The sequence below is a fragment of the Gopherus flavomarginatus genome, chromosome 10 (genome assembly GCF_025201925.1).
Source record: "Gopherus flavomarginatus isolate rGopFla2 chromosome 10, rGopFla2.mat.asm, whole genome shotgun sequence".
Taxonomy (NCBI): Eukaryota; Metazoa; Chordata; order Testudines; family Testudinidae; genus Gopherus; species Gopherus flavomarginatus.
This window is the reverse complement of record NC_066626.1, coordinates 8,457,887-8,484,436: the sequence shown is the minus strand read 5'-3', so window position 1 is coordinate 8,484,436 and position 26,550 is coordinate 8,457,887. Positions and strand designations below refer to the sequence as shown.

The following is a 26,550-nucleotide window of genomic DNA, read 5'->3' as shown; positions in this document are numbered from 1 at the left end:
GATACAGACTAACACGGCTACCCCTCTGATATTAAATCTTTTGTACATAACATATCAATAATAATGAGATGGCACAGAGTGAAGAAAGTTTGAATGGACCAGAGGAGAACACAATGGGGGAATCTGTTTTGATTTTTGAGTTATCAGATATAAGCTGCTCAGGAATTTCATTTTATATGAAACTGAAAATGTCTTCTACCCTTCTGTGTTACGGGTTTTTCTCTCTGTCCTGAAGGCAGTTTGGTCTCACAGTTGGATATTACCTTTGTTTGTCAGAATGTACCTCAGATTTTTTGGGGACTTTGAGACAAATGACTGTTTGCTAAAAGGGTAATATCTTATTTTATTCATGTCTTTTCCCTGCCCCTCTATGATGACATGGAGGAAGTTCAAGTCCAGTTCAGCCATTGGGAAAAAATACTCCAAGCTTTTGGGCATGCTCCCAAGGAAACAGAACCATTAAAAAAATTCTACCCTGAAACAGTGAACAATGGCATACCACAAATTGCAGAACTAACTCAAGTAACTGGACATGATCACGCTAGTTGTTGGTGCACAATACATTAAAAACAAGAGATGTCCAATAACTAAGTTTAATCAATTTATTAATCAATGATTATTAGTCAAAGAATAATGCAGCATTATATACGAAGGAAGAGTGTTTACTTTAACTATCCCTATGGAAGACAGGAGTTACAGCAGTCACATTGTCTCAAAGATTTTGTGCTTCTTTGAGTGCTTGGTCATGTCGATTCCATGTTAGGTGTGTGCGCGCCCATGTGCATGGCTGCCAGAGATTTTTCCCTTATTGGTATCCGTAGGCCCGGCTCTGGTGCCTCTGTAGTTCTGCGCTTATGCACCGGTATATTAGGTGCCGCCGACCCTGTGCCCCTTCAGTTCTTTCTTACTGCCTGTGACGGTCACTGAAATGTCTTTTTCCTTTGCAATTCACAAAGTGATCTTTGTAGTTAACTTTTGTAGTTTTTTGTATATAATTGTTCACTTAGTAAAGTTAGTTAGATTAGTAGTTAGGTTAAAATAGTTGGCAGTCTCCTTAGGGACTTTGTCCCAGGGATAGGGCATGTCCCGGTATTCAAGCTGTGTGCCATTTACCACAAGTACATGTTGGTCAGCGACCCTCACACAAGCTCTCTGAAGTGTGTTGAGGAATCGCACATTAAAGAAAAGTGCAGAATCTGTAAGAGCTTTATACTCAAAAGGACAGAGACACCGGTCTCGAAGCTCTCCCAATGGAAGCGTCTCTTAGACTAGATCAGAACCCTCATGCTCCTACTCGGCACCAAGTACCTCAGCCTTGGTACAGAGCATCCCACTGGCACCAGGTTTCCTCCAGCACTGCTCCATCACTGGTGCTGCAAAAGTGCCGTAAGAAACAGCATGTTGAATGCAGCTGATCTCTGGTTTCAAAAAAGAAGGGGAAAAGGGTGACAGGCAAAGGACCTGTGTCAGGCCACCCTATCAGGTGCAGCGTCCCCACCCAGGGCTCTGATCCCAGTATCGGAACTGCCTCCAACTCCTGAGAGCGGCAGGGTTGCCATGCACCTTATGGTGCCCTCCACACAGTAGGTCTTCCAAACGGCCAGAGATCTGATGGCCCTACCAGTGCTTCCCACTGCATGGGATCTCCCTCCGCTGACAGAATCAGTGAAGGCTCCACCTCCCAAGGGGAAGCCTCCCATGTGCTGCCCCAGTGGTTGCTTGGGTGTCGCCATTCACTAGAGTCTCAGCACCACTCCCCAGCCTCACAGCCCTAGTCTCCGGCACTGCATCCACGGTCTCTTTCCCCAGCTCAATGCTCCCAGTCCCCGGCCATAAGACACGGATTGTCGGCCTCTTAGTGTTTGTTCCTGATCTCCCCAGTACCGACGACCCTCCTCCAAGCACCGCTCACCATCACATTCTCCAACGCTCTATTCCCAATCTCCGATGCTTCGGTCTCTGTCTCCATGTGTTTCTCCACCAACTCGACTCCAGTCTCCGACGTGGCCCTGTTCTTTGGACTCCCGCCACCGGTCACCTTCTCCCCGGCGCTGTTTGGCTCTGCGTCTTAATTGACAGCGAGAGGCATGGCGTTGGTCCTTGAGAGAGGAGTCCTCCTTGGAGTTGGAAAGGGACCTTGGTTCCTGTTCCCAGAGGCACTGGGTCAGCCCACGCACCAGACTGCAGTACCAGCCCTGCAGCAGATGTCTTGCCACAAGTTCAATGGCCATTACATTGACCATACTGGAACCCATGCAGGCTCCTTATGATACTGGGACCATACTCCCAGCAATTGTCCATACCCGTATTGGGAAGGTGAACCAACCCCAGCCCTACCTCAGTACAGGAACCGGATTCAGGTTCTGACATGGATACCGAGGTTCAGGCTTCAACTCAGGGAGAAGCCTCTCCAGTGGAGGAAGAGGCACCTGTACCCCACTGAGTGTTACCATCTTCCTCGTTGTCCCCCGACAAGGGGGTCGCCAAGCCTGCTCACCCAGTCCCTCCAGATGACTTTAGGGCCTATCAGGATATTTTGAAGAGGGTGATCTCAAACTTGGGGTTAGAGGTGGAGGAACTCAATGAGCCCTTGGGCAGCATCTTGGATATTTTGGCCTTTGCAGTACCATCGAGGTTGTCACTCCCAGTGCATGGTGGGGTGCTGAAAGTAGTAGAGGCTCCCTGTCTGACATTTTCCTGCTCCCTTGGATGAGAACACTGCTGTACGCCTTCCCACCGATACCCCTGGTTCACAAGGTCCTATTGAAGATCAAGAGAGACAAAGTGAAGGGCATCCTGGTGGCTGCAGCGTGGCCTCGCCAGCACTGGTTCGGCATGCTTTTGGACATGCGCAGACTCCAGTCAAAGTACCCACATCCCTTGTCTCCCTTCCCCACCAAAAAAGTGTGGCTGTTCTAGTTCCAGGACTGTGGTGCACTTTGGGAAAATGTTACCAGGAAGAAGCTTACTTTGCCAAAGGCTTGATGGATTCAATCTCCTTTGCACGCTCAGGAGACTCTCTCATAGCATGCTTACAGCTCAGTAGTCAGAAGCGAATGGGTTAATGCTGACCTGAGCAGCTGCCATTTGCAAAGGGGGGAAGGCTTCTGTTTTCAGTAGAGTGGATTGCAGATTGTTGGGGAGAGGGGACTAAGGAATTTGTCCCATGGAATTGTGGGATAATTCCAGCTGACTCCTGGGACCCCAGTCAAGCGGGGCTGTATCTGCACTACAAAGCAATGGGGCTCAGCCTTGGGGCTCAGCTTAACTTGAGCTTGGGCCCTCCAGCCCTGCAGGTCCTGGAACCCTGGATCTGAGCCCTGAATTAGTGCAATTGCAGTGTAGATGCAAAAGGGCTTAGGCTTGAGCCTGGGCTCATGCACAGTCTTATGTTGCAGTGTAGACATACTGCAGAGACAGATGAACTCTCAGAAATGGAAGGCACCTGTGTTAGTGAAGAACAGAGCATTACACAGGGCTCATTGGTGGAAATGAGGATTGAGAGAAAACTAACCAATATGATTTTGTAATCTTTGAATATGGTGGTGTTGTTACCGGTGATAATGGAATTAAACATGAAGTTAATCATTACAGAATAAGAGACTGATTATTTGATAACCGGAATTTTATTGTAAGACTGCAAATTATATTGTTTTTTGTTTCTTTTATTTTTTTTTGTTTTGTTTTGTTTGTTTTTGTTGCAGCAGTATTTTAGAAAATGGTGGCTAATTCTGACAAGTTTATTTGCTGTAATTCAGCCCCTTTGGATTAAGCAGTGCTTAAGTAAAACCTCACTCCAAAGGGGTTGAGAGAAGTAGCATATATGAGAATGGACACCCAATAGAGACTTTAATTATTTCTGTTTCAAATGGAATTTATGTTGATCAGCTTTAAAATAAACTTTCTGTGAAGAGGAAAATTTTGGAAGGAGACAAGTTGTGTAACCATCTCCCCCATCAGACTGTAACAGTCACTGCAATGTGAGCCTGGGTGTGTGGGACTCGATCTGCTGGCTCAGTGTGTCTAAGCCTGTGCTAGAGAGTCCACACTGAACGGTGACCCTGGGTTTAGAATTTCAAGACCTGAGTCTCACACTAGCGTTCACGTGCCCACAGTGCACTGTGCAGACCCAGTCAAATCAGCCTCTCCCAGGCTTCCTAGTGCTCTCCCAGCTGTAGCCTCCTCAGCCCTTTGTTCCTTGTGCACCATGGAAACACCTGAGTGTCCCTCCCACAGCACTTTATCAGAAGTTGTCTCGCCTGCCAATACAGCCAGGCAAGCTGTGTTTTGGGTCTGCAGGCTGCCGGCAACTAGAGCCAGCAACATGGGTGAGGCCCGATTTGAAGAATTTGCCATGCTTGCATTTTCACTCCTGTTTCATAAGGTGAGCAAAACATAGGTGAGGTGCTGGTGGCAGATTCAGAGCTAGTGAAGGCTCCTGTTGGAGGAGGAAGATACATGTCAACTGGCTGATGCTGCTCATGATTCTTGGTGTAACTGCTGATGCCTCCTATGTAGTCCAGCACCTGTGGAGAAGGGCCACAAGCCCAGACTGGTGGGATTACATTGTCATGCAGACCTGGGATGCCCAGCAGTGGCTGCAGAACTTTCACATGCAGAGAGTGATGTTTCTGGAGCTTTGTGAGGAGCTTGCCCTGACTCTGCAGTGTCAGGACACATACAAGTGGGTGGTGAAGTTGATCCAGAAGCAGGTTGCTATAACCATCTGGAAGCTGTGCACTCCTGGCTGCTAGAGGTCCACTGCTAACCAGTTTGGTCTTGGCAAATTAACTGTGGGGGCAGAGGTTTCTTCGGCAGTCAGGCATGCGATTTTCCAAAGGTGGTGAGCATAAACAATGTCAAGAATGTAACTTAAGAACATAAGAGTAGCCATACTGGGTCAGACCAATGGTCCATCTAGCCCAGTATCCTGTCTTCCAACAGTGGTCAACGCTATATGCTTCAAAGAGAATGAAGAGAACAGGGCAACTGTCAAGGTTCCTTCCCCACTCTGAACTTTAGGATACAGATGTGGGGACCTGCATGGACACTTCTAAGCTTAATTACTAGCTTAGATCTGGTATCGCTGTCACCATCCAGAATTTTCAGTGTCTGGATCACACCCTTTCCCCCAAAAACCTTCCCCTCCCTGGGTAGCCTTGAGAGACTCCTTCACCAATTCCCTGGTGAGTCCAGATCCAATCCCTTGGATCTTAAAACAAGGAGAAATTAACCATCCCCCCTCCTTTCTCTCACCAACTCCTGGTAGATCCAGATCCAACCCCCTTGCATCTAAAAACAAGGAAAAAATCAATCAGGTATTAAGAAAAAGGTTTTTAATTAAAGAAAAGAAAGGTAAAAGAAAACCCTCTGGGAGAGATTAACATACCAGCTACTGTGACAGACAACAGATTCAAAACGCAGAGGATGTTCCCCTGGGCACAAATTTAGTTACACAAAAAAATACCCAAATACCCAATTTGATTCTACCTCTAATTGCATAAGACAGGTTACAAAGAAATAAACATAAACCTATTTATTCCTTTCTAAAACATACTACTCTGATAAGAGGCTGGTTCCTTGATCTTTTTCACTCTGACTGAAACTGAAACTGACTAAACAAAGGAAAAACTTCCCTCCTTCCTTTTGAAACATCTTGTTCCCCTATTGGTTCCTCTGGTCAGGTGTTTGCTAGGCTAGGTGAACTTTTTAACCCTTTACAGGTAAAAGAGGCATTAATCTTTAACCATCTGTTTATGACACGCGCCCCAAATCTCAGACAGTGTGGAACCACACTGGGGGTGATTTCTTCCTAGAACTTTAGAATAAACAGGTTAATAAAACACATGCACCTTTACATATACTACTAATTATGTAAAACTACAAGATTTTTCACATTCCAAGGACAATTTAAGCAGTTAATTCTGGGAAACTTTCACGGGAGAGTGCATCAGCTACTTTGTTATAAGCTCCTGAAATGTGTTGAATTTCAAAATCAAAATCTTGGAGAGCTAAACTCCATCAAAGAAATTTTTTGTTGTTTCCCTTCGCAGTATGAAGCCACTTTAGCGCAGCATGGTTGGTTTGTAGCTGGAAACGCCGTCCCCAAACGTATGGGCATAACTTTTCCAGGGCATATACAATGGCGTAGCATTCTTTTTCACTGATTGACCAGTGGCTTTCCCTCTCAGACAGTTTCTTGCTGAGAAACACGACAGGAGGAAATTCTTGATCCGGTCCTTCCTGCATTAAAACTGCTCCTACACCACGCTCAGATGCATCTGTGGTTACTAGGAATGGTTTGTCAAAGTCTGGGGCCCTTAGTACAGAGTCAGACATGAGTGTTGCCTTAAGCTGGTTAAAGGCCTTCTGACACTCATCAGCCCACTTAACTGCATTTGGCTGTGTCTTTCTGGTCAGGTGTGTTAGTGAGGCAGCAATTTGGCTGTAGTGTGGTACAAATCACCTGTAATATTTGGCCACGCCTAAGAAGGATTGGACCTGTTTCTTTGACTTTGGGACAGGCCTCTTTTGGATAGCATCCCCCTTGGCCTGTAGGGGTTTATTGTTCCTTGACCCACCTGGTGTCAAAGGTAAGTCACTCTGTTTTGGCCTATTTGACACTTTGTAGCCTTAACAGTTAGTCCTGCCTGCCTGATGCGCTCGAAGCCTTTTTCCAGGTGCTCCAGATGTTCTGCCCATGAATCAGAAAAAATGGCCACATCATCGAGGTAGGCAACTGCAGATTCTCCCAATCCTGCTAGGAGACCATCTACAAGTCTTTGGAAGGTGGCGGGTGCATTTCGCAGCCCGAAGGGAAGCACATTAAATTCATACACTCCTGCATGGGTGATGAAGGCTGACCTTTCCTTGGCGGGTTCATCTAGCGGTACTTGCCAGTACCCCTTGGTTAAGTCTAATGTAGAGATGAACTGGACACGTCCCAATTTCTCCAATAGCTCATCGGTGCGTGGCATTGGATAGTTGTCCGGATGAGTTACAGCATTTAGGTTATGGTAGTCCACGCAAAAGCATATTTCCCCATCTGGTTTGGGAACTGGAACCACTGGAGATGCCCATGCACTGGTAGATGAGCGGATTATACCCATCTGTAGCATGTTTTGGATCTCTCGTTCTATAGCAGCTTGGGCATGAGGAGACACCCCGTAGGGTGGTGTTCTAATGGGGTGAGCATTACCTGTGTCAATGGAGTGGTATGCCCATTCAGTCCGTCCTGGGGTGGCTGAGAACATTGGTGCGAAGCTAGTGCGCAGCTCCTTGATCTGTTGCCGCTGCAGACATTCCAGGGTTGTGGAGAGGTTCACCTCTTCCACGCCACTGTCACTTTTTCCTTTGTAGTAGACACCTTCAGGCCACTCAGTGTCATCTCCTCCCTGGGCTGTAAACTGACAAACCTTTAATTCTCTGGAATAAAAGGGCTTTAGAGAATTAACATGGTAAACTTTAGGCTTTAGGGTTGAGGTGGGGAATGCTATGAGATAGTTAACACTCCCAGGCACTCTTGGACCATGAATGGCCCTTCCATCCTATGGGCCTGTTGCGCCTTCAAGACCATAACCTGGTCCCCTACTTTGAAGGAACGCTCTCTGGTATGTTTATCATACCAGGCCTTTTGCTCTTCCTGAGCATCCTTTAGATTTTCTTTAGCAAGGGCTAAAGAGTGTCATAGGGTGCTTTGTAGGTTGCTTACAAAGTCTAGAATGTTAGTTCCTGGAGAAGGCATAAACCCCTCCCATTGCTGCTTCACCAACTGTAATGGCCCCTTAACCTCGTGGCCATACACAAGTTTGAATGATGAAAACCCTAAACTGGGATGTGGTACAGCCCTATAGGCAAAAAGCAACTGCTGCAACACTAGATCCCAATCATTGGAGTGTTCATTTACGAATTTACGTATCATGGCCCCCAAAGTTCCATTAAACCTCTCCACCAGGCCATTGGTTTGATGGTGGTAAGGGGTGGCAACCAAGTGATTCACCCCATGAGCTTCCCACAGGTTTTTCATGGTCCTTGCCAGGAAATTAGTTCCTGAATCAGTAAGGATGTCGGAGGGCCAACCTACCCTGGCAAAAATGTCTGCTAAGGCCTGGCACACAGTTTTAGCCCTGGTGTTGCTTAGAGCTACTGCTTCTGTCCATCGGGTAGCAAAATCCATGAAAGTCAGGACCCAGAATATCCACAGCTACTAGCTGAAATGGGACCTCAATTATGGGGAGTGGCTGGAGAGGGGCTTTGACCTGGTCTTTGGACTTTTCCACTCATTGGCACAGCTTACAAGACCGGATATAATTAGCAACGTCCTTGCCCATTCCCTCCCAGTGGAAAGACTTCCCCAACCGGTCCTTGGTTCTGTTCATCCCAGAATGACCACTGGGATGATCATGGGATTGATTAGAAGAGTTGAGAGGTGGTTGGGTGCTCCGTGCTGCCACCCAAGCTTTCTGAAGGCTGTCATCTGATTCCTGCTCAGCATGGAACTGTTCCCTTGAGGCTGGAGACATCAGTTCCTCCTTAGACTGTGGACTTGGGCTTGGTCCCTGTGGAAGCGATGCAGGTGATGGGGTTGTTTTCGTTGATTGTGAACCGTTTTCTGCTGGTGCACTATGTGGTATTTCAGGCTCTGGCTGGGTAGGGTTGTCCGCTGGTTCTGCCAGTTCAGGCTCGCTGGTGCCCTCTGGCGTTGGAGTTGTAGATGGGTTTGCAAGTGCTGGAGACAGTGATGGCAACGGTTCTGGTGCTGGTTGCTTTGCCAGTTCCAGTTCTGGGACTGGATTCACTATGGCTGTAGCATTCATGGGTAGAAGATCCGGTTCCACCACCTTTGTCTGGGTCTCTGGTAACACAGACTGGGCCCTTGTGGATGGCTCAGGAACAGGGATGGGTCTGGAAGCTTGATTGGCCTGGCTGCGGGTGACCATTCCCACCCTCTTGGCCAGCTTCACATGGTTGGCCAAGTCCTCCCCCAGTAGCATGGGGATGGGATAATTGTCATAGACTGCAAAAGTCCACAGTACTGACCAGCCTTTGTACTGGACAGGCAACTCAGCTGTAGGCAAGTTTAAAGGTTTTGACATGAATGGGTAAATTGTCACTTGGGCTTCTGAGTTGATGAGTTTGGGGTCCTCTAAGGACTGGAGGATAGCTGACACTTGTGCCCCAGTGTCTCTCCACGCGATAACCTTCTTTCCGCCCACTCTCAAGGTTTCCCTTTGCTCCGAGGGTATTTGAGAGGCATCTGGGCCTGTGGATCTTTGGTGTGATCGTGGTGTAATGAACTGTAATCGGTTGGGGTTCTTGGGGCAGTGGGCCTTTATATGTCCCAGTTCATTACATTTAAAACATCGCCCAGCTGACTGGTCACTGGGCCGAGGTGGGTTGCTGGAGACTGGTGAGGTGGGACAATAAGGGGTCTGGGGCTTTCCTTGGGTTGTAGATGGGGCCTTGGGTTGCCCCCAGTGATAGGGTTTAGTTTCGGTTTGCCCCCTCTGATATTCGCTCCAACTGCTAGTAGTTTTTTTCTTTTCTGCCACTTCCACCCATTTGGCTCCAATCTCCCCCGCCTCGGTTACAGTTTTGGGCTTCCCATCTGGGATGTACCTTTCTGTTTCCTCAGGAACACCCTCTAAGAACTGCTCCATTTGCATTAGCACTTGCTCCTGATATCCAGGCATCCCAATTTTTTCCAATGTGGTAGGCGTGTCGGGTAAATGACACATCTGGTTTCCACCTTAGCGCTCTGAACCGCCGACGGGCATGCTCAGGTGTTAGTCCCATTCTGATTCTGGCCTTGGTTTGAAAAAGTTTATAATCGTTCATGTGTTCCTTAGGCATTTCAGCCACCACCTCTGCTAAGGGTCCACTGAGCTGTGGCCTCAGCTTTATCATATACTGGTCTGTAGGGATGTTATACCCATGGCAGGCCCTTTCAAAATTTTCTAAGAAGGCCTCAGTATCATCACCTGCCTTGTAGATGGGGAATTTTCTGGGATGGGAAACAGTATCTGGAGAAGGGTTGTTAGGGTTGGCTGGTAACTTCTGCTTAGCCCTTGCTATTTCCAGGGCATGCTTGTGGGCCTCCCTCTGGATCTCCATAGCCCTCTGGTGGTCAGCCTCTTTGGCTTTCTCTTCTCTTTCTCTCGCCTCCATCTCTTTTTGTTTCTCCTCCATAGCTCTTTTGTGGGCAGCCTCATCCCTGCCATCTGTCTGTTATGTTCTTTTTGGTTCTCCTCAGCCCGGAGTTTGGCTAATTCCAGCTCCTGCAGTATGTTTTTTTTTCCCTTGCTTGACATGTTTCCCTGCTCTGCCTGAGCTATCTCGGTTTGCGAGGTTAAAAAAAAAAACACAGCTTTTAACTGGACTTATCAGAATGAGAAGAAACCAGAAAAACTGGTTTGTAACTTGTCTTTTGCAAACTGTAAATTACCCTCCAGCTAAGCCCAGCTGGAATCCTTTCTAACAAAGCCTTGTTAGAAAAACCTTTATCTGTTTGCCTTCAGGGTATCTCTCCTTCACTGCTTCCCCAGCATCTCAAAGGAGGAAAAAAAATCTGGCTTTTGGTTCCTAAAAAATCCTCATCGCTGCTCACCATGTCAAGGTTCCTTCCCCACTCTGAACTTTAGGGTAAAGATGTGGGGACCTGCATGGACACTTCTAAGCTTAATTACTAGCTTAGATCTGGTATCGCTGCCACCATCCAGAATTCTCAGTGTCTGGATCACACCCTTGTGACGTTGCGGTTCTGGCGGGACCCAACTGAGAGTGCCAATTCAGGACCAATTGCTCAAACAGGGCAGTCACAGCCCAAGGCGGGGTTTTTTCCACCTCTAAGGCAAATCAAACCAGCCAGACAAAAAGGACTTTGGTTTTACCCCACTGGCTAACCACAAGTCACACAAGCAATTTCCTTAGACACACCAGTCTCCCAGTATCATCACCAGTGCCACCTATCCTGGGATGAATGGTTATGAAAACCAACACCCAAGTAAAAGAAAAAGGTTCTCTCGATCCCAAAGGACCAAGCCCCGGACCCAGGTCAATATACACATTAGATCTTACCCACAAATCACACTGTTGCCAATCCTTTAGAATCTAAAATCTAAAGGTTTATTCAAAAAGGGAAAAAGATAGAGATGAGAGCTAGAATTGGTTAAATGGAATCAATTACATACAGTAATGGCAAAGTTCTTAGTTCAGGCTTGTAGCAGTGATGGAGTAAACTGCAGGTGCAAATCAAGTCTCTGGAGAACATACCCCATTGGGATGGGTCCTCAGTCCCTTGTGTAGAGCTTCAGCTTGTAGCAAAATCCCTCCAGAGGTAAGAAGCAGGATTGAAGACAAAATGGAGATGAGGCCTCTGCCTTATATAGGCTTTTCCAAGTGTAAGAACACTCCTTTGTTCCTGCGGTGGAAAGTTACAGCAAAATGGAGTTTGCAGTCACATGGGCCAGTTTCTGCACACCGTGCTGAGTCACAGGGCCTAACTGCCTTCTTTCGATGGGACAATTGTGTAGGTGATGGTCCTTAATGGGCCATCAAGCAGGCTAAACAGAGCTGACACCAACTTGTCTGTGATCTTTCCCAGTAACACAACACAAGTTTGCAATACAGACAGCATACAGCCAATATTCATAACTTCAACTACCAAAATGCTACAGACATACAGACAGCATAATCATAACCAGTAATCCGTAACCTGGTCTTAGACACCTTATATGACCCCCTTTACCTAGGATTTGGTGCCGCTACAGGACCTTGGTTGCAACCCATGTTCTATATGGTCCCAGTTTATATCAATAACGTCACACCCCCAGCACAAAATTGATGCAGGAAGGGATGACACAGACATCACTGACTGCATCCCAAGAGCTCCCCATCCCTGGGTCTGTTTTACTACAGCTAGTGTTGGGCTAGAAGCCATATTAGTGTATAACAGAAATGGTTTATCAAAGTCATGTTTAATAACATGATTGAATCTCTCTACAAACTCAAGGTAAAAGTCAGTTTGAACAACAGTGGGTCGGATCTGCTCTTGCAGCAGGATTCCTGTATGTCTCATATGATCTTGCCAAGAGCTAAAGAAACTAGCTATTTTATCTTTACAAGCTCTGGCAAATGTTTGGAACCAAATTAACATTAAACCAATGTAGATATTAATGTTGTTCATAGTCCAGGAATTCTGGCATTTAGCCATGAAAGCCATATGGTAGTGTGCCTCAGTTTCCCCTTTCCTTGTGTACATCAGGTCTGGAATGTCTTTTCCCCTGTGAAAAGTTTCAATACTGTTTACAGGCACTAGCAGTGAAACATCAGTATAACAAGGCCTTTTAACATAAAGTGTGTTCTTATGTACTGCTTTCAACACGTTCAAGGGACTTTCCAAAGGATTGGGCACATTGTACATTCTTACCATTCTCGGTAATAGCAACACATTAGTTACAAAAATCACCATTAGCAATAATAACAAATTCATTGCTGGTGTCCATTTACAATTATGTTGGTTATGCCACACCTTTGGTTCAATACCATTGGAGTTTGGGCATTTTAGGGTTAACTTTTGGCTTCCCTTTGCAAAATTCAGTTTTCTCTTTCCTCCTTGTCCTGCAGGATCAAACCCTCATCTCTCTTGCTTAACCAAATTTACTGGCTGATGGGGTGGGGTCTCTGTGCTAACAGCTATTAGCAAGTTCTTCTCCCTGCCAGCCAGGTAATTTGCATTAACACAAACACCAGCTTTTAACTTCTTAGCTGCCACCAATTCCAAGCTGGACTCTGTCTTACAGAGATACCACACAAATCCAAAGGGTTTGAGAGTGAGAGTTTGCTCTCCCCTGCATCCTCAAGCCTTTATCCATAAAACCATTCTGCTTTGAAACACCAGTAACCCAATCTGTTCTCAGATCCTGAAGCACAGACTGCTCTCTCACAGAATCAGCATGGAGACAGTCCTGTTCCAACACCATTGTCTTCCCAACGAGCTGGTCAAACCCAGGCACTTGGTTATATGGCTGCGCAGCTTCCTTAACAGCTTTTACTTCATCTGAGACCTTTTTAAAGCTATCCACACTGGATCTTTCAAAGGGAAAGTCAGTGGATCCATTCACCACAGAAAATTTCTGGTTGTTAGGAACTGAAACTTCCTTGATTAAATCACTTTCACACCCTTCAGTTGCAGTAAACTGTTTCTACAGGTTACCATGAGGATTCCTTTCCCTATGAGCTTCTCTAAGCAGCAATTCATCCCTCTCAGACATTCTGCCCTTACCCTCTTCACCTAGGGCTTGCTCTAAAGGAACACTTCTCTGAGCCCCCACAGACTCTTTCTGGGTCTCACTTACATCCAAAATTACCTCTGGTTCATCAGGCAGATTCCTACACAATCCCCTTCCAGGCAAACCTATAGACTTTCTAGCTAACAGGCTAGACGCCTTCTCCTTCCCTTGGCCATGAACAGCTTCAGGAATCTTTTCCTTCTTGCTACAAGTTGTTAAACTGTCAGTAGATAACACAATTAAATCACCTTTTTGCTCTCCTTGTGCCCTGGCTAGGGTATCACCCTGATTAGACAGAGCTGCTACACCCTTTTCCAGCCACACATTACCAACTGGCAAATTACAAGCACCAGAATTGTCTGGTCTCTGGGATTTTGCTGCGACACTAACTGGATGCAACCTAGTTACAGTGCCATTCTCCCCAGCAGACACAAACTTAGGACCATTCCCTTCCTGGGCTTTAGCTGTATTTACAGCCAACTCAGAGACAACTGAATTACCTTCAGCCATCACAGGCTGAAAGGCACCTTCTGTCTGCTGCACAGATACAGAAGAGCCGGAGACACATTCTCCTTTACCAGACACACAGCTTGGGATCTCATTTCCCTTGTCCCCGCACACAGGGCTGTTCACAGACAACTGCTTGGAGACCGGGGTAGCTTCCTCCATAGGCAAGTCAATACCCCTGACAGACACAGGCACATTTTCTTCACTGTCACATTTCTCCACACAGGAAACAGGTAAGGGATAGGGACACTCATTTTCCACTATCCCTGTCTTCCCAAACTGCTGACTAGACAAAGCCATCAGCTCACAAGGCTGCCTAGGCTTATCCAGACTTTTCCTACCATGCACATTGCCACTCCCAACAGATAAGCTGCTGCTTTTTTCACTACACTGAGCTACTTCCAGCAAACCACAGTTACCCATTTTAGGTTCACTTTTACAAGCTGCACTAGCCACCAATCCATCACCAATCACAAATTTACCCTTTCCTCCCTCAGTTAGGGTTTTCACCTGACCATCTACTTTAATCTGCTCCTGAGAAACATTTTCCTCCCCAATGAGAACTTTTTGCTCTTGATCTAACTCCAGATTCACTTCTGAGACATTAGACAGACATTCAGAAACTCCATTCATAGACACATTGCTTTCTTGCACAGACAAACCTTTGGAGCAACCCTCCTCAGGCAAACCATTGCCCACAATAGACACAGGTGTAAGATCATTCCTGCCCTGTGACTGGCTAACTGAACTGAACAAAGCTTTAACATTTTCCCCAATTAAAAGATCTTTAGGCAATAACTTCCTTACCCCAGCTATAACTTCATGCTTAGCCCCATTCCATTCGAGGTGGATTCTGGCTAAAGGCACACGGACAGTAAACTCATAGAGGATCACAACAATCACACTCTGATTTGGTAAATAATCTTCCTCTTTGACCAGATCTGCTTTAACAAGAGTGATGTTAGATGCCATCATTAGCCCTAAACAGCTTTTACCATTGACTTTTACACTCTCTTATGAATTTTTCATTACCCTTCTTGTACATAGCACTGGCACAATTTATGGACCCAGCTTCTACTGAACCCACAGTAACAGCATTGACATAAAAGGTGGCAGTGTTGGGGTACATTTGGTTACACCCAGACAACTGCTCAGAGTTATACAACATACCAACATTGTTATAAACTGGACTTTCAAGAGGATACAGTTTCTGCTGTTCTTCCCTTGCTTTTTTGACTTGGAGCTGAAGTCTGGCAGTTTCTTGTTGCATCTTCTGTTTCCTCTGTCGAGCTTTCTCCTCAGAAGCCAGCAGTTCCAGACGCCCCTTACGGGCTCTTTCTTCTCTCTCATCAGATTCTTTCTCTCGTTCAGCAGCTTCTTTCTCTCGTTCAGCAGCTTCTCTCTCTCATTCAGCAGCCTCTTCCTCCAGCTGGGCCAAGGTTAGCTTCTCTCTCATTCGAATTTCTGCCAGTTTTTGCTCATATTCAAACTGCAGTCTGTCCATCAGGGCTTGCAGTTTCATTGCTTTTGCTGATGCTTTCTGGCTCATGGTCACTGATCTTTAACCAACCAAACTCTCAATTCCAAAATTCAAATTTGGATAGCGTGGGGTTCTGACCCAAAGCTTAATTGACCTGGTTCTGTGAATCCAAGCACAACTACGCCACTGTGACGTTGCGGTTCTGGCGGGACCCAACTGAGAGTGCCAATTCAGGACCAATTGCTCAAACAGGGCAGTTACAGCCCAAGGCTGGGGTTTTTCCACCTCTAAGGCAAACCAAACCAGCCAGACAAAAAGGACTTCGGTTTTACCCCACTGGCTAACCACAAGTCACACAGGCAATTTCCTTAGACACACCAGTCTCCCAGTATCACCACCAGTGCCACCTGTCCTGGGATGAATGGTTATGAAAACCAACACTCCAGTAAAAGAAAAAGGTTCTCTCGATCCCAAAGGACCAAGCCCCAGACCCAGGTCAATATACACATTAGATCTTACCCACAAATCACGCTGTTGCCAATCCTTTAGAATCTAAAATCTAAAGGTTTATTCAAAAAGGGAAAAAGATAGAGATGAGAGCTAGAATTGGTTAAATGGAATCAATTACATACAGTAATGGCAAAGTTCTTAGTTCAGGCTTGTAGCAGTGATGGAGTAAACTGCAGGTGCAAATCAAGTCTCTGGAGAACATACCCCATTGGGATGGGTCCTCAGTCCCTTGTGTAGAGCTTCAGCTTGTAGCAAAATCCCTCCAGAGGTAAGAAGCAGGATTGAAGACAAAATGGAGATGAGGCCTCTGCCTTATATAGGCTTTTCCAAGTGTAAGAACACTCCTTTGTTCCTGCTGTGGAAAGTTACAGCAAAATGGAGTTTGCAGTCACATGGGCCAGTTTCTGCACACCGTGCTGAGTCACAGGGCGTAACTGCCTTCTCTCGATGGGACAATTGTGTAGGTGATGGTCCTTAATGGGCCATCAAGCAGGCTAAACAGAACTGACACCAACTTGTCTGTGATCTTTCCCAGTAACACAACACAAGTTTGCAATACAGACAGCATACAGCCAATATTCATAACTTCAACTACCAAAATGCTACAGACATACAGACAGCATAATCATAACCAGTAATCCGTAACCTGGTCTTAGACACCTTATATGACCCCCTTTACCTAGGATTTGGTGCCGCTACAGGACCTTGGTTGCAACCCATGTTCTATATGGTCCCAGTTTATATCAATAACGTCACAACCCTTTCTCCCCAAAACCTTCCCCTCCCTGGGTAGCCTTGAGAGACTCCTTCACCAATTCCCTGGTGAGTCCAGATCCAATCCCTTGGATCTTAAAACAAGGAGAAATTAACCATCCCCCCTCCTTTCTCCCACCAACTCCTGGTGGATCCAGATCCAACCCCCTTGGATCTAAAAAGAAGGAAAAAATCAATCAAGTATTAAGAAAAAGTCTTTTAATTAAAGAAAAGAAGGTAAAAGAAAACCCTCTGGGAGAGATTAACATACCAGCTACTGTGACAGACAACAGATTCAAAACGCAGAGGATGTTCCCCTGGGCACAAATTTAGTTACACAAAAAAAATACCCAAATACCCAATTTGATTCTACTTCTAATTGCATAAGACAGGTTACAAAGAAATAAACATAAACCTATTTATTCCTTTCTAAAACATACTACTCTGATAAGAGGCTGGTTCCTTGATCTTTTTCACTCTGGCTGAAACTGAAACTGACTAAACAAAGGAAAAACTTCCCTCCTTCCTTTTGAAACATCTTGTTCCCCCACTGGTTCCTCTGGTCAGGTGTTAGCTAGGCTAGGTGAACTTTTTAACCCTTTACAGGTAAAAGAGGCGTTAACCCTTAACCATCTGTTTATGACAGCAACCATTAAGTGATCCATCCCCTGTTGTCCAATCCCAGCATCTGGCTTCCAGAATCTTAGGGACACTGAGAGCATGGGGTTGCATCCCTTACCATCTTAACTAATAGTAGTTGATGGAACTATCCATCAATTTATTTAATTCTTTTTTTAACCCTGTTACCGTTTTGGCTTTCACACTATCCCCTGGCAACAAGTTTCACAGGTTGGCTGTGTGTAGGGTGAGAAAGTACTGCAGAACCCTGTTCATCCAATCTCATTGGAACTGGGGCCACTTTAGATAAGCAAAAATTGGATAATCTGGAGAATGGGAATGTGTGAGGCTGCATCATCATCTAGCAGCCACAGGAGAAATCACCTGCTTCTGGACCTGCATGCACTGGTTGTTTGGTTCGGTTGTTTGGAGAGTTGGATAATGGAGGGTCAGATAAACAGGGTTCTACTGTACTTCCTTTTGTTTGTTTTAGACCTATTGCCTATTAATTTCATTGGTGACTTCGGGTTCTTGTGGTATGTCAAGGGATAAATAACACCTCTTTATTCACTTTCTGCACACCATTCATGATCTTATAGACCTCTATCATATGCCCCCTTAGTCATCACTTTTCATAAGAATGACCATATTGGGTCAGACCAAAGGTCCATTCAGCCCAGTATCCTGTCTTCCGACAGTGGCCAATGCCAGGTGCCCTAGAGGGAGTGAACCTAACAGGTAATGATCAAGTGACCTCTCTCCTGCCATCCATCTCCACCCTCTGACAAACGGAGGCTAGGGACACCATTCCTTACCCAACCTGGCTAATAGCCATTAATGGACTTAACCTCTATGAATTTATCCAGTTCTCTTTTAAACCCTGTTATAGTCCTAGCCTTCACAACCTCCTCAGGTAAGTAGTTCCACAGGTTGACTGTGCGCTGTGTGAAGAAGAACTTCCTTTTATTTGTTTTAAACCTGCTGCCCATTAATTTCATTTGGTGACCCCTAGTTCTTGTGTTATGGGAACAAGTAAATAACTTTTCCTTATTCATTTTCTCCTCACCACTCATGATTTTATATACCTCTGTCATATCCCCCCTTAGTCTCCTCTTTTCCAACCTGAAAAGTCCTAGCCTTTTTAATCTATACTCATATGGGACCTGTTCCAAACCCCTAATCATTTTAATTGCCCTTCTCTGAACCTTTTCTAATGCCAGTATATCTTTTCTGAGATGAGGAGACCACATCTGTGTGCAGTATTCGAGATGTGGGCATACCATGGATTTATATAAGGGCAATAAGTTACTCTCCTTCTTATTCGCTATCCCTTTTTTAATGATCCCTAACATCCTGTTCGCTTTTTTGACTGCTGCTGCACAGAGCGGGGACATCTTCAGAGAACTATCCATGATGACTCCAAAATCTCTTTCCTGTTTAGTTTTGGCTAAATTACCTCCCATCATATTGTATGTATATTTGGGGTTATTTTTTCCAATGTGCATTGCTTTACATTTATCCGCATTAAATTTCATTTGCCATTTTGTTGCCCAATCACTTAGTTTTGTGAGATCTTTTTGAAGTTCTTCACAGTCTGCTTTGGTCTTCACTATCTTGAGTAGTTTAGTATCATCTGCAAACTTTGCCACCTCACTGTTTACCCCTTTCTCCAGATCATTTATGAATAAATTGAACAGGACTGGTCCTAGGACTGACCCTTGGGGAACACCACTAGTTACCCCTCTCCATTCTGGAAATTTACCATTTATTCCTACCCTTTGTTCCCTGTCTTTAACCAGTTCTCAGTTCATGAAAGGACCTTCCCTCTTATCCCATGACAGCTTAATTTACGTAAGAGCCTTTGGTGAGGGACCTTGTCAAAGGCTTTCTGGAAATCTAAGTACACTATTTCCACAGGATCCCCCTTGTCCACATGTTTGTTGACCCCTTCAAAGAACTCTAATAGATAAGTAGGACATGATTTCCCTTTAGAGAAACCATTTTGACTTTTGCCCAACAATTTATGTTCTTCTATGTGTCTTACAATTTTGTTCTTTACTATTGTTTCAGCTAATTTGCCCGGTGCTAAGGTTAGACTTTTCCAAGCTGAACAGTCCCAGTCATTTTAATCTCTCTTCATATGGAAACTGTTTCATACCTTTAATATTTTGTTGCCCTTATCTGTACCTTTTTCATTTCTAATGTATCTTTTTTGAGATGGGGCGAGCAGAACTGCACACAGTATTCAAGATGCAGGTGTACTGTGGATGTATATAATGGCATTATGATATTTTCTGTCTTATTATCTATCTCTTTTCTAATGATTACTAACATTCTGTTAGCATTTTTGACTGCTGCGGTGTATGGAGCGGATGTTTTCAGAAAACTATCAACGATGACTCCAAGATCTCTTTCTTAAGTGGTAACATCCAATTTAGTCCCAATCATTTTATATGTATAGTTGGGATTATGTTCTGCAATGTGCATTACTTTGCATTTATCAACATTGAATTTCATCTGCCATGTTGTTGCCCAGTCACCCATTTTTGGGAGATCCCTTTTAAAATCTCTGCAGTCTGCTTTCAACTCAACCATGTTGAATAATTTTGTATCATCTGCAATTTCGTATTTGAGTTCTTTGAGAACTCTTGCATGAATCCCGTCTGGTCCTGGTGACGTATTACTGTTTAATTTATCAATTTATTCCCAAACCTCCTCTACTGACACCTCAATCTGTGACAGCTCCTCAGAATTGTCACCTAAAAAGAATGGGTCAGGTGTGGGAATCTCCCTCACATTCTCCGAGGTGAAGACAAATGTAAAGAATTTATTTAGTTTCTCTGCAGTGGCCTTGTATTTCTTGAGTGCTCCTTTAGTATCCAGTAGCTCTACTGATTATTTGATAGGCTTCTTGCTTCTGATGTTCCTTCAACAATTGCCAGTTTTGAGAGAATAGGTTTTCAAACTGCGCCAGAGCCACTGATGGGACTGACATGGTCCTAGTTTGCCATCCTCAAAAAGCATAAGAGTACATAAAACACAAAGGGTACTACTCCATTATTATGCAAATGTTTGTGGACCACAGAGGCTGATTCGTGGGCTGCACTGGAACAGTTGATGATGCTGGGGTTTGCTGCTAATCAGGAATTTACCTTCGAGGACAGGCTGATGCACTATTCCCACCTAATGACTTTGTTGTAAATGAAGTAACTGTTATTCTATGGGCCCCAGGTACCCCCTTTTGCCTTCATGTGTGAAACCATACCGTGGTCTCAGGGGCCCTGGTAGAAGATGGTTTCATTACACTCTCAGTAGAGTGGTGGTTCAGTATGCATTCGGCAGATTGCAATTCTGCTGGCACTCTTCACAGAACCCTTTGGATGGCTCTGTAGTCCATGCTGTCCACATTATTGTGTCTTGCTGTGCTCCTCACAATCTTTATAAATCCAAAGGGGAGCTGTTTGCACTGGAGCAGACCCATGACAGTAATGGGTTGCTGAACTGCAGCATGAACCTCGAAAGTGCACATGCCACAAATGGACCAGGAGATAGGTGTGCAGCAGAAATCAAAGATGCTTCGTGCACCCAAATGTAGACTTGCATGGGCCAATGGAAAAGGGAGAATATTACATTTATGAATGGGAGTACTTTTGGCACCTTAGAGACTAACAAATTTATTTGAGCATAAGCTTTCGTAGGCTTATGTTCCATTCTATGCATCCGATGAAGTGGGCTGTAGCCCATGAAAGCTTATGCTCAAATAGATTCGTTAGTCTCTAAGTTGCCACAAGTCCTCCTGTTCTTTTGCTGATCCAGACTAACACTGCTGCTCTGAAACCTGACATTTCTGAATATATTTGTACAGGAATGTCAACAGTAAATGCAGCAGTATCACTAAGCTACAGATGCCGTGCCATCTGACTATGGACTACGTGCAAACACACTTAACAAATGGACTGTTATTACACAGTCACAACCCCCCGTGCCGTATTTTGGGCAGTGCATTTGTCATCCATGCACTACATTTCCATTTCCCCCTCAGAGTTTACAGGCAGCTTTCTACTCTATGGTGTGGCTGATTTGTATGGTGCGGCATACTTAAGGGAAGGCAATATAAGGTTCTTATTTTAACACCCCAACGCAGCTTTGTAACAATGTGCAAACATGCAGTAAAAATGTCATTGTAAATGCTTGTTTAACTGTTGTTTCCACTACCTGGTATCCATTCTGAATTCCATGTCATGGGGGGTTACCCCCAAAATCAAACTCAAGGCACCCCCACAATGGCCTGCCTATATAAGTAACTCAATTGTCAATTTGTCTGGTTTTGGTAGGTGAAAGGAGGTGGCCCACCCTCAAGGAATTGCCACAGTTTTACCAAGGGTTTCCCTCTGACCTTTGGAAAACTCCCGGGCTCGACCAATCCTGTTGACCCTTGGGAGGACACGCATACAGCCTTCCGCTTGAAGGATTGACACTCAGGCAGTAGTTCTTCAAAAAACAAAATAATCTTTATTCAGTATACCAATATTCCCTGACACAATAAGTATTAAAAGCATACATCAAGAAACAAAGCACAAATCCCATTAGCACAGGTGTGCATATTAAAGTACCCAATACTGCAATACCGTACCGTGGGAAATAGCTTGTAAGTGGTTACATTCTACATGCGGTGAGCAGTCACGTGTAGGATGCTGACAGCAAGTTGTTACTTGAACATTAAAACTGGAATTGACTGCTCTGGCCCAGGGAGGTGGGGCTGGAAGGTTACTTAGGCGACACATAGGGCAGTCATGCATCCTCTTCTTTATATTGTGCCCTCCCTCCCCATCAGCGGGCAGTAGTCATCTCTGAAGCTGCCACCAGAACCAATCAGACGGCAGAGCTCACAGACAAAGGAGTTGGTTTACATTCAGTGGTTGGCTGTTGATGGAGTGGAGCGGAGGGAGGTGCCCATTGACCTTCCCACTGAGACACAAAGGGAGATGTGGTCAGGCTACTGAGAGCCACCTGAATTGTCCCTTGGACTGCAGAGCAGGGAGACTGAAGATCTGGTAAGAAACCTCATGTTTTCTTGTTTTCCTTATGAATTTCAAGCTGGCCAATGAGTACAGGGCGGCAGCATCACCCCCTAGAGAACTGCTACTCAACTCCCATTCCGCTATGCAGGGACTGGGCAGGAGCTGGGGGATTGGGTCCCTTGAAATGCTAGGGGTGCAGGGTTTAAAGTACTGTGGATGGCTGAATATTCTAGTTCAGCATTTCTCAAATGTGGCCACCAGCGGCTTTTCTTGTGGCCACAGCTTCCTGGGCAGTCAATGGGAGGGAGGGAAAAAGCAGTGGACCCAGGGCCATCAGCAGGGGATGGGCCCTACCCTCCTCTGGAGTCACAAACACCGGAGGAGCAGACAGCCAGTTGAGTTCCCCATTTTCCTGGAGGTGATGAAGTTCAAGCTTTGGACTTCAGCCCTGGGGTGGCATGTTGCTGAGTCTTTCAGCAGCCATCCCGTTGCAACTACCTCTCCGGCTGGATCTGTTGTCCCAGAATCACAGCAACTTGCTGCACCCAAACCTGGCATCACTGCACTTGACAGCTTGGCTGTTGTATGGCTAAGTATGGATGAACTGGAGTGCTCTGCTGGTCTCAACAGGTCCTGCTGGGCAGCAGGAAACCTTCCACCAGGGCTGTGCGGCAAAATGTAAACGGTTCATGTGTTGGACCTCGGACCGACACATTTGTGCAGAAGAGGCCTTGCTGCAGGACATCCTAGACCAGGGGTGGGCAAACTTTTTGGGTTGAGGGATACATGTGGGTGGGGAAATTGTATGCAGGGCTGGGGCAAGGGCTTGGAGTGTGGGAGGGGGTGCAGTGTGCACAAAGAGGCTCAGGGCAAGGGGTTGGGGCAGAGGGGTGCAGGATGTGGTAGGGGGCTCAGGGCAGGGGGATGGGGTTCAGGAGGGGTGCGGAGTGCAGCAGGGGGCTCAGCAGGAGGCTGGGGTGCACAGAGGTGCAGCAGGGGGCTCAGGACGGGTGTAGGGGGCTGTGGACTGCAGGAGGGGACTCATGGCAGGGGATTAGGGTGTAGGAGGGGTGCAGAGTGCAGGAGGGGGCTCAGGGCAGGGGGTTGGGGTACAGGAAGGGTGTGGGGTGCACAAGGGGACTCAGGATAGGGGGTTGGGGTACATGAGGGGTGTGGGGTGCATGAGGGGGCTCAGGGCAGGGGGTTGGGGTGCAGGAGGGTTGCGGGGTGCAGGAGGGGGCTCAGGGCAGGGGGTTGGGGTGCAGGGTGCAGCAGGGGGCTCCGGGCGGGGGGGGTGCAGGGTGCAGCAGGGGGCTTGGGGCAGGGGGTTGGGGTGCAGGACAGATGCTGGGTGTACAAGGGGACTCAGGGCAGGGAGTTGGGGTGCGAGGTGCAGGTAGCGTTGTGGCCCCTGGGTGGGGGCGGGGGGGGTGGAGGGTTCTGCATGTGCTGCCCTTGCCGCGCCTCCAGGTACCTCCCCCAAAGCTCCCATTGGCTGCGGTTCCCTGTTCCTGGCCCATGGGAGCTGCGAGGGATGGTACCTGGAGGAAAGGGCAACACGGAGCACTCTGCCCCCCTCCTGGGGGCCGCAGGTAAGTGGTGCCAGCCGCTTCTGAGAGCGGCGCAGGGCCGTGGCACCACGGGGGGCAATCCCGCCAGCTGGGTCCAAAGCCCTGAGGGGCTGGATCCGGCCTGCGGGCCATAGTTTGCCCACCCCTGGACTAGACTATTTACTGCACCTTAAAGTCCAGGGCCTGTTGCTACCCTTGATCAAGCTTAGCATTAGGGTTAGGGGGTAGGAGTAGGGTTAGAGTTAGGCGACTCTAATGAAAGTCAGTGCAGGAGGATGTGCAAAGAGAAATTATTTCTTTGTATTCCTATCCAGCAGGAGCTGTTCCTCATAGAGAACTGTTGCAGGATTTGAAAGCACAGGGAGTAGTAATGGAGTGTCAAAGCCCCTACAACTCCTCAGTCTGGCCTGTACAGAAACTGGATGGCGGAGGTGTCCCATGATTGATTATAAAAAAAAAAAAAAAGAATGACGCTATAGTACCTGTGATCTCAATTGTAGCCAACCTTCTAACTATAATGGCCGGAGTAGTGGCCATGGCTAAATAGTTCTCTGTACTGATCATTGCTAATTGTTTCTTTGCTATTTAACCTCTTTAAATTAATAACAGGCTAAGTTACGAGAACTCCTGAGTTCCTGTTAACAAGAAAGAAACAAATGGGTGAGTGGGTATAAAAGAAGAGCTGGATGGCAAATTTGGTGCAAACAGTTAAGAACATTTTGGCAGAAGAAAATCAACGTAAAGCGAAGACCAGAAGGAACAATTAGAATATCAATGGAAAATAGAGGAGAAGGTGATGCTTAAAGACTGAGTAAAAGAGGTAAAATAAAACCTATATAAAAGGAACCCTTTCCAGTTAAGTATGTGGCCAGTCCCATGGCAGTTTTAGTAACCACTCTGGATGGAGATGTGTGAAAACATTCTGATCAAATTGTACTTGCCAAGGGACTAGTGTCACGGAGTCCCCAGGCAATGCTCTGGAACTGCTCCCCACAAAGCCAGTCCGGACTTTGGGGAGCCTCCTCTCTCTTGAAGCAGACTGTTTTCAGGGCAAGAAGCTCACACAGCTTCACCTCTTGGGTCTCTCCTTGGAGCATTCAGCATCCTCTGCCCCTCCATGCGCTTCCCACAGCAAGCCTGCCCCAGCGGGGTCCTGGGGAAGCCAGAGGCTCCTGCACCCCCACTTCGCAGTCAGACGTGACTCTCAGCCAGCCAGTAAAACAGAGGCTTATTAGATGACAGGAACACAGTCTAAAACAGAGCTTGTAGGTGCAGAGAACCGGACCTCTCAGCCAGGTCCATTCTGGGGCCCAGTGAGGCAGACCCCCACGCCCTCACTTCTCGTCCCCCGCCAGCCCCCAAACTGAAAACCCCCTCCAGCCCCTCCTCTGCTGAGTTCCTTTTCCAGACCAGGAGGTCACCTGACCTCTTTGTTCTCCCACACCTTTAGCATCCCCTTGCAGGGAGGAAGGGCCTGGCCATTAGTTGCTAGGTAACAAAGGGTCGGCCAGAAACTGAGGCCCCCCCACAGTATTCAGAGGAAACATTAAGAACAGTCCCACTTTGTCACAACTAGACATAACAATTCTCAGAAATAAATGCACAATATTTACTAACCTATAAGGCCCGGTTAGAGACCTTATGTTTTTGTTTGCTTATATTTTTTCAGGTTAATCTATGAATTTATGGAAGCAAGAAGTATGCTGTGAAGTTTGCTTTGTTTTGTTACTTGTGGGCTTGTTTGTTGTGCAGCTACTGGTCCTGTTTGTGCCACAGGACCCTATCCAAAGAATAAACCAGAAGTTTAAGTTAAAATTTGGTTAACACAATATTAACCTTATTTGTGCCTTATTCGGGGCACAAACATAAGAATGGCTATACTAGGTCAAACCAAAGGTCCATCTAGCCCAGTGTCCTGTCTTTCAACAGTGGCCCATGCCAGGTGCTTCCAAAAAAATGAACAGAACAGTCAATGTCCAAGTAATCCAGCCCTTGTTGCCCATCTCCAGCTTCTGGCAAACATAGGCTAGGGACACCATCCCTGCCCATCTTGGCTAATAGCCATTGAGGGACCTATCCTCCATGAATTTATTTGGTTCTTCTTTAAAAAAAACTTGTTACAGTCTTGGCTTTCACAATATCCTCCAGCAAGAAGTTCCACAGGTTGACTGTGTGAGGAAATATTTCCTTTTATTTTAAACATGCTGCTTATTAATTTCATTTAGTGACCCCTAGTTTTTGTGTTATAAGAAGTAAATAATACTGTCTTATTTACTTTCTCAACACCAGTCATGATTTTATAGACCTCTATTGTATCCCCCTCTTGGTCATCTCTTTTCCAAGCTAAAGAGTCCCAATTTTATTAATCTCTCCTCATATTACCCCTGACCATTTTTGTTGCTTTTTTTTCTATGCCTTTTCCCACTTCCAATACATCTTTTTCAAGATGTTGGCAGGGCCGGCTCCAGGCCCCAGCGCGTCAAGCGTGTGCTTGGGGCGGCATGCCTCGGGGGGCGCTCTGCCAGTTGCCGGGAGGGCAACAGGCAGCTCCGGTGGACCTCCCACAGGCATCTCTGCAGAGGGTCCGCTGGTCCCACGGTTCTGGTGGACCTCCTGCAGGCGTCCCTGTGGAGGGTCCGCTGGTCCCACAGCTCCGGTGGACCTCCTGCAGGCGTGCGTGCGGATGCTCCACCAGAGCCGCGGGACCAGCGGACCCTCTGCAGGGATGCCTGCAGGAGGTCCACTGGAGCCGCGGGACCAGCGAGCGGCAGAGCGCCCCCCGCGGCGTGCCGCCGTGCTTG

At 46.5% G+C, this 26,550-nt stretch overlaps 1 protein-coding gene across 6 annotated transcripts in view; it reads left to right on the top strand.

Annotated features, from left to right (window-relative positions):
• The window catches only part of LOC127030281 (zinc finger protein 585A-like), a 78,188-nt gene extending 51,872 nt beyond the window's left edge, over nucleotides 1-26,316 (top strand). For 2 of the 6 annotated variants that reach the window (XM_050916492.1, XM_050916489.1), the window contains 2 exons: nucleotides 21,992-22,211; nucleotides 24,359-26,314. The gene's annotated coding sequence lies outside the window, so the exon portion shown is untranslated. Of the gene's footprint in view, nucleotides 1-21,491; nucleotides 21,753-21,991; nucleotides 22,212-24,358 lie in introns of all 6 variants that reach the window. The other 4 variants (XM_050916490.1, XM_050916488.1, XM_050916493.1 and 1 more) reach the window with 4 other exon arrangements.
• The last annotated feature ends 234 nt before the right edge of the window (nucleotides 26,317-26,550 follow it).